The sequence below is a fragment of the Dipodomys merriami genome, unplaced genomic scaffold (assembly GCF_024711535.1).
Source record: "Dipodomys merriami isolate MVZ:Mamm:240054 unplaced genomic scaffold, mDipMer1.0.p SCAF_19, whole genome shotgun sequence".
NCBI classification, from domain to species: domain Eukaryota; kingdom Metazoa; phylum Chordata; class Mammalia; order Rodentia; family Heteromyidae; genus Dipodomys; species Dipodomys merriami.
The window spans coordinates 26,503,969-26,515,187 of NW_027203270.1; positions in this window are offsets into that span (position 1 = coordinate 26,503,969).

Here is an 11,219-nt window from a genome sequence, read left to right on the forward strand (position 1 = left end):
CCTTCCAAGGCAGCCAAGAAAACAAAGAAGAGTCGGAGGCAAAATTCCAAGTAGGGATAAGGCATGCATGCCTTGAGTACCTCCAGTGGAGAGAACTTGGGACTTGGAGTCAAGAGTTCTTTGTTGTCCTCTCTGCATGATCCTAAGAGAAATGCAGAAGGGTTCTAAGCCATTCATAGTCCACCTGCCAAATGGTCTTGAAAATACTAGGACCCTAGGGATGTGAAGATATGCGTGATTCAGTCAAACACATTTACTGAGCACTTAATATTAAATAGCAGGCTTTGAGGAAGGTCTGTGCTGCATCCTTCCCTAACCACTCAACAGTTCCCTAACCAGATTAACAGTTGAGTGCCACTCCTGAGGAAAAGTGGAACTAATCAGAAAATGCCACCTCCTACAAAAGAGATTTGTAGATACAGTGCAATCCAGCAGAATTTTTAAAAATTTTATTTTATTGTAAAGATGCTGTACAGAGGGGTTACAGTTACATGAGTAAAGTAATGAGTACATTTCTTTTTTTCTTAGTCCTGAGGCCTGAACTCTGGGCCTGGGTGCTGTCCCTCAGCTCTTCAGCTCAAGGTTAGCACTCTACCACTTTGAGCCACAGCTTTTTCTGCTTATGTGGTACTGAGGAATTGAACCCAAGGGCCTCATGCATGCAAGGCAAGCACTCTACCACTAAGCCACTTTCCCAGCCCATGAATACATTGCTTGTTGAGCATTGTTACCCCCTACTTTGTTGTTCTCCCACTATCCCTTCCTTCCCCTACCTCCCTCACTCCCCCTCCTCCTTCTTTTTGCTTTAGTAATTAAGAAGCCAATTAGGTAGTTTATGTGGAAAAGCACAGGTCTGAGAAAGAACTTACACAGAGATTTCAAGCTTGTTTAGGGTTTTACTGTATAACCCAGGCTAGCTGGGACTCAAGCTCAGAGTAGCCATAAATTCATTATTCTCTTGCCTTAGCTTCCCAAATGCTAGGATTATATATATGCCCCATTACACTCCACAGGTGTACAGCATAGGAGGTACTATTTTGTTTTTTTTGGGGGGTCTGGTTGTCGGGCCTGAACTCTGGGTCTGGACACTGTCCCTCAGCTCTTCAGCTCAAGGCTAGCACTCTACCACTTGAGCCATAGCGCCACTTCCGGATTTTTTCTCTTTGTTTATGTGGTGCTGAGGAATCGAACCCAGGGCCTCATGCATGCAAGGCAAGCACTCTACTGCTGAGCCACCTTCCCAGACCCGGGAGGTACTACTTTTTTTTTTTTTTTTTTGGTCAGCCGTGGGGCTTGAACTCTGGGCCTGGGCGCTGTCCCTCAGCTCTTCAGCTCAAGGCAAGCGCTCTACTACTTGAGCCACAGCGCCACTTCCGGTTTTCTGGTGGTTTATTGGAGATAGGAGTCTCACGGTCTCTCCTGCCCGGGCTGGCTTTGAACCGCGATCCTCAGATCTCAGCCTCCTGAGTAGCTAGGATTACAGGCGTGAGCCACCAGCGCCCGGCGGGAGGTACTATTTTTATCTATCTGTCTGCCTTTCTGTCTAGTGGCAGAAGTCTCATATGTGCCCTAGATTGTCTCCAAGCTCCTGGGCTAAGCAATACTCCTGTCTTACCCTCTGGAGACACTAGGACTACAGATGTGTGCTACCATGCTCAAATGAAGACTTATTTTATAGCTGTAGTAATCGTTTTAGCATAGATAGATACACGGATTAATGAAATAGAAGAGAGTCCATAGTTAGAATCTTTTTGTGAGAGGTATGATCATTTTATATTCAAAAAGTTGCCAAGGAAATTCACTGTGGAAAGGAAAATCTTTTCTACATATGGTGCTGGAACATTTGGACAAACATATCCCCCAAACTAACACAAAAAACAGAAATTTTGACCCTTGCCTTATACTAGGTACAAAAATTAGTTAGGAAAAAAATAAATGGAAATAACAGAAGTCAAAAAGCATGAAAAAGTAAAAATTCTAATTTGTCAAAATCACAAGTAAAATCAGTTTGCTTTGGGGGGAGCAGTACTAAAGTCTGAACTCAGGTCTTTGTGTTTGATAGACAGATACACTACTTGTGAGCTACACCTCCAGTCCTTTTGCTCACTATTAAATGAACATTTTAAAAGTGTAACATGGGGCTTGAGGTGTAGCTCAAGAAGAGAAAACTTACCAGCCTTTGTGAGGCCCTGCATGCAATGCCCAGCACACCAAACAAAATTAAACAAGGCATAATGCATACTGGAATTGAATAGTTACAAAACATTAACCTTGCCGGGCGCTGGTGGCTCACGCCTGTAATCCTAGCTACTCAGGAGACTGAGATCTGAGAATCACGGTTCAAAGCCAGCCCAGGCAGGAAAGTCCATGAGGCTCTTCTTTCTAATATACCACTAGAAAACCAGAAGTGGCGCTGTGGCTCAAGTGGTAGAGTGCTCGCCTTGAGCTGAAGAGCACAAGGACAGCGCCCAAGCCCAGAGTTCAAGCCCCACAACTGACAAAAAAACAAAAAAACAAAAACAAAAACATTAACCTGACAAAGAATTTGTAGGAGAAAAGACATAAAATGACATTGCAGCTCTACAGTAAGATGAATAACTCAACTGAGGAATGGATTTGAAAAGTTACTTAACCAAAAGGAGATTATGGAAGACATTCTTTTTTTTTTTTTTTTTTTTTGCCAGTCATGGACCTGAACTGTGGGCCTGGGCGCTGTCCCTTAGCTCTTCAGCTCAAGGTGAGCGCTCTACCGCTTGAGCCACAGCACCACTTCCAGCTTTTTCTGTTTATGTGGTGCTGAGGAATCAAACCCAGGGCCTCATGCATGCAAGGCAAGCACTCTACCACTGAGCCACCTTCCCAGCCCAAAGGAAGATCTTCTTTAGAGTGATAAAAAGGCTGGATTTGTCTAAAATTGGAGATAGTTTAGGCACTCTGACTTGCTCCAGATCATGGAGTAGGAGGCCAGCAAAAGATCCCCTCCATTGTGTAGAGATAGAGGTGAAGATAATCAATATGTATCATAGAATGTCCACAACCTGCCACTGGAAAGTCATGTCTCCTCACCATAAGGGAGCAGTTTTTCAAGGATGAATCTATATGTCTAGGCCTATGTACCTGTTGACAGAGTTGCCTATGCAAGATGAAGAGCTGATGAAGAGCTTTGGGTCCACATGAAATCCCACACAATACACATACCAAGGGTTCAATCTTCCTCTTCCCACATGTCTAGTAAAAGCATCCCCTATTAGATGTCAGTTGTCACGTCTACCAGCCTAGTCTCCCTCTCTCTGAAGAGTCCCTAGGAGTCTAGTATAAGATATAATTGCTGCTGGGCTGGGAAGGTGGCTCAGTGGTAGAGCGCTTGCCTTGCATGCATGAGGCCCTGGGTTCGATTCCTCAGCACCACATAAACAGAAAAAGCCGGAAATAGCGCTGTGGCTCAAGTGGTAGAGTGCTAGCCTTGAGCTGAAGAGCTAAGGGACAGCGCCCAGGCCCCACAACCAGACCCCCCCCCAAAAAAAAGATATAATTGCTGATAACTAGTACATGTAAAGGACAAGCAGAAAAGGCCAAAACTATATACATATGACCATATAAAATGATGTTAAACGAAATGAACCCCAAGATAGGTACACAAATATCTTTTTTCTTTCTTGCTATTGTTTCTAACATATTTGTAATGTACCATGTGATTTTCTTGTTGCTTTGTTTGTTCCTCCCCCATGGTATAAACCCTATTTCACTGTATTTGATGTTGGTGCCCTGCATCTTGTATATACACTTCTCAAATTCAGGGAGGGGAAGGGAAAAAACAAAATGCTTAAAATAAGGATACAAGCCGGGCGCTGGTGGCTCACACCTATAATCCTAGCTACTCAGGAGGCTGAGATCTGAGGATCGCGGTTCAAAGCCAGCCCGGGCAGGAGAGACCGTGAGACTCCTATCTCCAATAAACCACCAGAAAACCGGAAGTGGCGCTGTAGCTCAAGTGGTAGAGCGCTCGCCTTGAGCTGAAGAGCTGAGGGACAGCACCCAGGCCCAGAGTTCAAGCCCCACGACTGACCAAAAAAAATAAATAAATAAAATAAAATAAGGATACAGGCTGACCCATTGTAACAATGAGATGTATAAAACACTATGTTGAAAACAAACTTTACAACTTCGGTAAGGGGGAGGTAGTTGTGGAGGTGGGAGGGAAGGATGGTCGGGGGAAAACAAAGGAGGAGGCAACAATGCTCAATTGGAAATGCACTCATTGCCTTGCTCATGTAACTGTAACCCCTCTGTACCACATTTTTACAATAAAAAATGTACAAACAAACAAAAAAAAGAGATAATTGCTGGGTGCTGGTGGCTCTTGCCTGTAATCCTAGCTACTTAGGAGGCTGAGATCTGAGGATCGTAGTTCAAAGCCAGCCATGGCAGGAAAGTCCGTGAGACTCTTATCTCCAATTAAACACCAGAAAACCGGAAGTGGCACTGTAACTCAAGTGGCAGAGCACTTGCCTTGAGCTGAAGAGCTCAGGGACAGCGCCCAAGCCCAGAGTTCAAGCTCCATGACTGACAAAAAAAAAAAAAAAAAAAAAATTCTCTCTGCTGGTTGAAGAAAAGGTTTTTGTCACACTGGAATGTAAGGGGTGTGTGTGTATGAGTATGTGTGTATGTATATGTGCATACAAGTTAATTGACATCTAAATATCTTTAAAAGATTGACTTTACCAGGTGTTGGTGGGGCTTTGAAGCAGTTGGAACTCTCATATACTGCTCTTGGGAATGGAAAAATGGTATAACCATTTTTGGAAATAGTTTGGCAGCCTCTGAAAAAGTTAAATACATATTTACCCTATGACCTAGCCATTCCCCACTTTACAAATTTACCCAAGAAATATCAAAGCCAATGTCCACACATAGACTTGTGGGTAAACACTCATGGCAACTTTTCTTGTAAATAGCCCCAAAAACTGCCACTGGAAGTTACAGGGTTGATCCCAGGACACAGCAGGAGGATGAAAGTGAGCAGGGCTAAGATCTAGGCATCAGATTGCCTTGATAGGGTAAAATGACCTGGACTTGAATTCTGCTTGTCTCAGCCATTTCCTGGCTAGCATTTTATATTAACACCTTACTTTTTTTTTTTTTTTTTTTCCGGTTGTGGGACCTGAACTCTGGGCCTGGGCGCCGTCCCTCAGTTCTTCAGCTCAAGGCTAGCGCTCTACCACTTGAGCCACAGTGCCACTTCCAGTTTTTTCTTTTTGCTTATGTGGTGCTGAAGAATCGAACCCAGGGCCTCAGGCATGCAAGGCAAGGGCTCTACCACTGAGCCACCTTCCCAGCCCCACTTCTTTTGTTTTGAAATAGAACATAGATGCAGAAACATTCATACACACCTTAATAAATAATTATAAAATGAGCCCCCTTGTCATCATGACACAGGAAAGTCAAGAAACATATTGTCCAAGCCCAGAACGGTGGGCATGTCTATATTCTCAGTGCTTAAAAATATGATGCTTTCCCTGTCACATGTGTTTATGAGATTCTCTAAAGAACACATACAGAGGATCTTAGAGTATGTGAATCTTCCATAATAATAATAATAATAATTTGTTTTTGAGGCAGAGTCTCTCTATATAGCCAGGCTGGCCTAAAATTTGAGCTCCTCTTACCTCAGCCTCCTGAGTGCTGGATAAGATTACAGGCATGCACCACCTGCTGTTACTCTTCAGTTTTACTAGTGTTAAATGGTCAAAGAGAAGTTACATCAATCTACCTTTATCTGCAGAAAAATCACCTATTTTGGACCTCAGTTTTCCTATTTCTCTTTTGTAAAGTCAAAGGGTTGAAAGATTGTATTTCTCTTTCTCTCCCTCACGCCCCCCTTCCCGCCCCGTCTTTTGGAGACAGGCTCCCACTATGTACTTTAGGTTCTCATTATGTGGCCTTGAATTCTCCATTCTCCAGTCTCCAACTCCACAGTGAAGGGATTACAGGTGTATGCCAGCTCTCCTAAAAATGGGCTGGATATCTGAAGTCTTTTAGGGTTCTGATGTTTGGAAAATCTATGATTCAGGAGCCCCAAATAAGCATCCTTGAGGGATTCCTTAAATTATCAGAAAGAGAGAGCAAGATGCAACCTGTGCTGGGGATGAAGTCTCTGAGCATCCTATAGGAGAGATGCCCTCCTAAACTCCTTTTTTTGTTGTTGTTGTTTATGTGGTACTGAGGAATCGAACCCAGGGCCTCATGCATGCGAGGCAAGCACTCTACCACTGAGCCACCTTCCCAGCCTCACTCTTTTTTTTTTTTCTGGTCATGGGGCCTGAACTCTGTGCCTGGGCACTGTCCCTCAGCTCTTCAGCTCAAGGCTAGTGCTCTACCACTTAAGTCACTGCACACTCCTGGCTTTTTCTGCTTATGTGGTGCTGAGGAATTGAACCCAGGGCCTCATGCATGCAAGGCAAGCACTCTACCACTGAGCCACCTTCCCAGTCCCCCTCCTAAACTCTTTAAGGTTAGTGTCAGAGAAAGACATTGGCCTCTGCTTCTTCCTGCCTCAAATAATAAGCTCATTGTGAGATGAGATTAATTGTGTCATATGTATAAGTCAGGGGTAGCTGGTACTGATGGTTCACGCCTGTAATTCTAGCTACCCAGGTGGCTGAGATTTGAAGATCACCATTCACAGCCAGCCCGGGAAGGAAAGTCCGTGAGACTCTTTTCTCTAATTAACCTCTAAAGAGCCAGAAGTGAAGCTAGGTGGCTCAAGTGGTAGAGTGCTAGCCTTGAGCAAAAAAGAGCTCAGGGACATTGTCCAGGCCCTGAGTTTAAGCCCCACAACCAACCAAAAAAAACTAAAACAAAAACAAAAAAAACCAAACCAAACCAAAAGTCAAGAGTAAGTTATATGTGTGTAAAGGAGGGGATGGGGGGGGGGAGGGAGAAGGCGGGGGGAGGGCACGCACATGGGGAGGGGGTGTGTGACTCTGGGAAGGAACAAGACTAACGTTGCATGGTTTTCCTGGAGAACAGTGAGCAGAGATGTTGCCTCCCCAGAAACATAACCACTGCCCAGGGTATTGGCAGGCCTGTCTCCTCACTCCGGCTTTCCTGGGGTGAGTAGTCACCATCAGATGCTAAACCTCCATGGGAAGCATGTCCAGTATACATGACCCTTGGCTGATCAATGCCAGGCAGAGTTGAATAATCTAGGAGTTAGAATACCTTCCTTCTGCAGAGGGTGGACCTCTGCTGGACCCTGTTTCCAGCTGGCTTAGTCAGAGGTTAGTTTAGAACTGGACATACTCATAAAGACCCTCCTCCTGAATCAAACCCTCCCCCCTCTCTTTACCCTTCCTCTGTAACCTCTCTCCCCCCTCCTCACCCGTCATGTGGCCCACCCTAGTCTCAAACTGGCTATGCCTCCTGAATTCTGAGATTACAGGCATATGCTAACATGCCAAGCTCTCTTTCCTTCATTTACTAATTCATTCAGTTACACACAGTGAGTGCCTAATATGTGCCTCGTTGCTCCTTTGACATTGGAGATAATAAACTGGACAAGGTCCATTCCTGGACTTTGAGTTGCTCGCAATCAAATGAGGGAGACTCACTGGTCAGGATTTTTGCTCCCTCCTCCTCTCCTGCAGCAGGTTGTAGGGGAAAGGGCTGGGGACTTGAAGTTCAGGGAATCATACAAAGGCCACATTGCTCATCTGCAAAATAGGGATCACATTGACTTCAAGTTGTTGCTGTGAGGAGTCTGTGCTAGTGTATGTATTTTGAATGTTAGCTGCTCAGTACGAAAACAGTTCAAAATCTAGAGGGAGTCACTAGCCAATCTAAGCCTTTTAGATGTGAGGGAAAATGCCCAAATTGTGGGCATGGAAATAGCATCTATTGTCCTCTCTATAATTTGCATAGGCTGCATAGACTTTTCTTTCTGGCCAGTATAGAAGGGAAGGGAGGTGATTCAAATGGAAAGAGCAAAACATTCGAAGCCTTTAAAGTCACATAACAGAATGATAAGAAGATGGGACTAACTTGATTAATTTGGGTGAGAGGAATCTCTGAGGGGATAGGGCAGAGCGGGTAAAGGTATATGCCTGGGGGCGGGCACAGAGAGAACTAGAAAACAGAAGTAGCTGGCTCACACTCCTGCAGCCTGATCAGCATCTCTCTGCCTTCATTCTTGAACACTTACTTTCTTGCTGCCCCCTGCCCTAGTCTAGTCAAACTTGGCTCCAGCAACACCTGGGTTTGAGTGCTACTTGGCAGCAAATATTTATTGAATATTTACTCTATACAGGGTCCCATTCAAAATGCTGGAAAGCCAGTAAAGAAGAAAAGTACAAAGATCCCAGTCTTCGGCTGGGCATGTGGCTTAGTGGTAGAGTGCTTGCCTAGCATGCATGAGGCCCTGGATTCAATTCCTCAGTACCACATAAACAGAAAAAGCCAGAAGTGGCACTGTGGCTCAAATGGTAGAGCACTTGCCTTGAGCACAGAAAGGCTCAAGGACAGTGCCTAAGCCTGAGTTCAAGCCCTAGGATCGACAAAACAACAACAACAACAAAAATCCCAATCTTCAGGCACATATATAGACACACTTGAAGGATAGATTGTTAGAAAAGGAATTGAGGCAGGCTAGGCTAAACATGTAGACAGTAAGACAGAAACTAGACATTCAGAAATGAACATTGATTAGAAGTACATGAGCACTGTTCTCTTTTCATGAAGGAACTTTACATTTTTCCTTTGCTGAAGTGTAAAACCATGACCTCTTCGCTCCTTGTAACTTTCATCCTTGCTGCAAACCTAACTTTTTTTTTTTTGGTGGGGGAAGGGGTATTGAACTGGGACTTGAGCTCAGGACCTTTGCTCTACTACATGAACCATACCTCCCATCCTTGCTTCAGATGTTTATCATAACCTAGGGATCAGGCACACATTCCTTCATGAAAACTACTTGAAGCCTAGCACAGTGGTTCACCCCTATAGCCCTAGCTTCCTGGGAGGTGGAGAGAGGAGAATTTTGAGTTCTAGGCCAGCACAGGAAAGTTAGACACTATCTCCAAAGAAAAAGACTGAGTGCTTGGTTCAAGTAGCAAGGCCCCAAGTTCAAGCCATAGTACCAAAACATAAACAAACAAAAATTTCCCCAAACCAAAAAAATGTGTCATGTCTGAATGGTGATTTGAATCACAAAAAGTAGACTTAACATCTCCTGGAGAAGCCATAATATCAGAAAGCTATAATAACATGAATGACCTGGATGTGTGTGGTACCTTGGAACCCTAGGAAGCACATAACTAAGGAAAATTTTTTTGGGGGGGGTCTGGTCATGGGCCTGAACTCTGGGCCTGGGCGCTGTCCCTCAGCTCTTCAGCTCAAGGCTAGTGCTCTACCAATTGAGCCACAACACCACTTCCGGCTTTTTTTTTTTTTTTTTTTTTGCTTATGTGGTGCTGAGGAATTGAACCCAGGGCCTCATGCACGCAAGGCAAGCGCTCTACCACTGAGCCACCTTCCCAGCTATAACTAAGGGAATATTTAAAGGAAGACCATCTCCCCCATCGACTATAAGTAACCTTAAAGTTAGAACTCAACACAGACCTCTCTCTATGTGGCCATACCCATGTCTGGGAATGCACTATCCTTTTCTTTGTTTTGCTTTACTACTAAACTTTGCTGGTTTCTTTTTTGCCATAACATCATGAATCTGGTATCCCAAGTTGAAGTCCATTCCCTCTGGGGGCCTCCTTGGTGTACCTTCTTCTGGGGACAGGATTGCCGGAGCAAAGGGCAAGTGCATTTAAAATTTTTATTGACAATGCCAGATTGTCACACAAAGACTTTATAGTAGTTTATTTTCCACTTGGATTATAGTGGAAATAGTTTCCCAGAAACCTATTTTTCTAACCAAAGGAATAGTTGTGTCTCAGATGGATTTTTCTTACCTACAGTAATCTGGTTAGCCATAACAACCCTGAGTTGCTATCTCTCAAGGCCATAATTGGGATACCTTCATAGGAGATTCTCTCTCTTTCTCTCTGTCTCTGTCTCTGTCTCTGTCTGTCTGTCTCTCTCTGTATTAGGCTTTGAATTCAGAGCCTTGTATTAGTGCTCTACCACTTGAGTCAAGCTTTTTGATTTAGGTCATTCTTCAAATAGAGTCTTGTGCTTTTTGCCAGGGCAGACCTTGGACCATGATTCTCCTACCTAAGACTTCCACTTGTCTGAGATGACAGAGATGCAACTCATGGGAATCTGCTTTGCACTCATAACTCAATGTTGCTCTCATGGCCCACTGACCACCCTCCTGAAAATCTCCCCAGAATCATATCACCACCGACTTTATCTAAAGTGAGCCATCTGCCACAGCTGCAAGGATGTTATACAGTCTGTTACAACTACAAAGACATTCAAGAGAAACTCTCACCTTCAAATGTATAAAGAAAAAAGAACCCCAAACACCCTTAAACACCCCCTGCTCCCTCTAACCCTGCTCTGTGTTACATGGAGTCCCTCTGCAGCAATAATTAAAGACTGTTCTGGTCTGTTGAGGTCTCTGCCTTCGTTCTCTCCTTTCTTCCACTTGAACTTTCCTAACACTCCTGACAGTTTCCTAACAGTTACACCATGCCCAACCTAGCTTGTTTGTTGAGATAGTGTCTTGATAATGTTTTACTTCTGCTGGTTTCAAACAGTCATTTTCTGAAATCCCACATTCTCAGTAGCTGGAATTACAGGCTTAAGCCATGACACACATCTGGAGATTGTTTTCTTTACCTAGAAGAAATAATCCTTCACAGAGAGTTATGCTATTTGGGGAGGCTCTTGGTAGTGGTGAAAATGGTGGAGGTTAATTTCTGTAGTGGTAGAAGACTCTGTAGGCCTCTTCTCCCTTATAGGAGGAAGCAAGAGGAGGAGAGCAGAAACAAGAGCAGTTAAGGAACGGTTATTTCAGAAGGAAGAATGAAGGAAAGGACCAGGAAGTGACACCATCAAGCAACGGTTCAGACATGGGTAACAAGCTCAGCTGCCCAATTCCTAGCTGCAAAAGAATTAGAGAGGGGCTGGGAAGGTGGCTCAGTGGTAGAGTGCTTGCCTTGCATGCATGATGCCCTGGGTTCGATTCCTCAGCACCACATAAACAAAAAGAAAAAAGCTGGAAGTGGCGCTGTGGCTTAAGTGGTAGAGCGCTAGCCTTGAGCTGACAC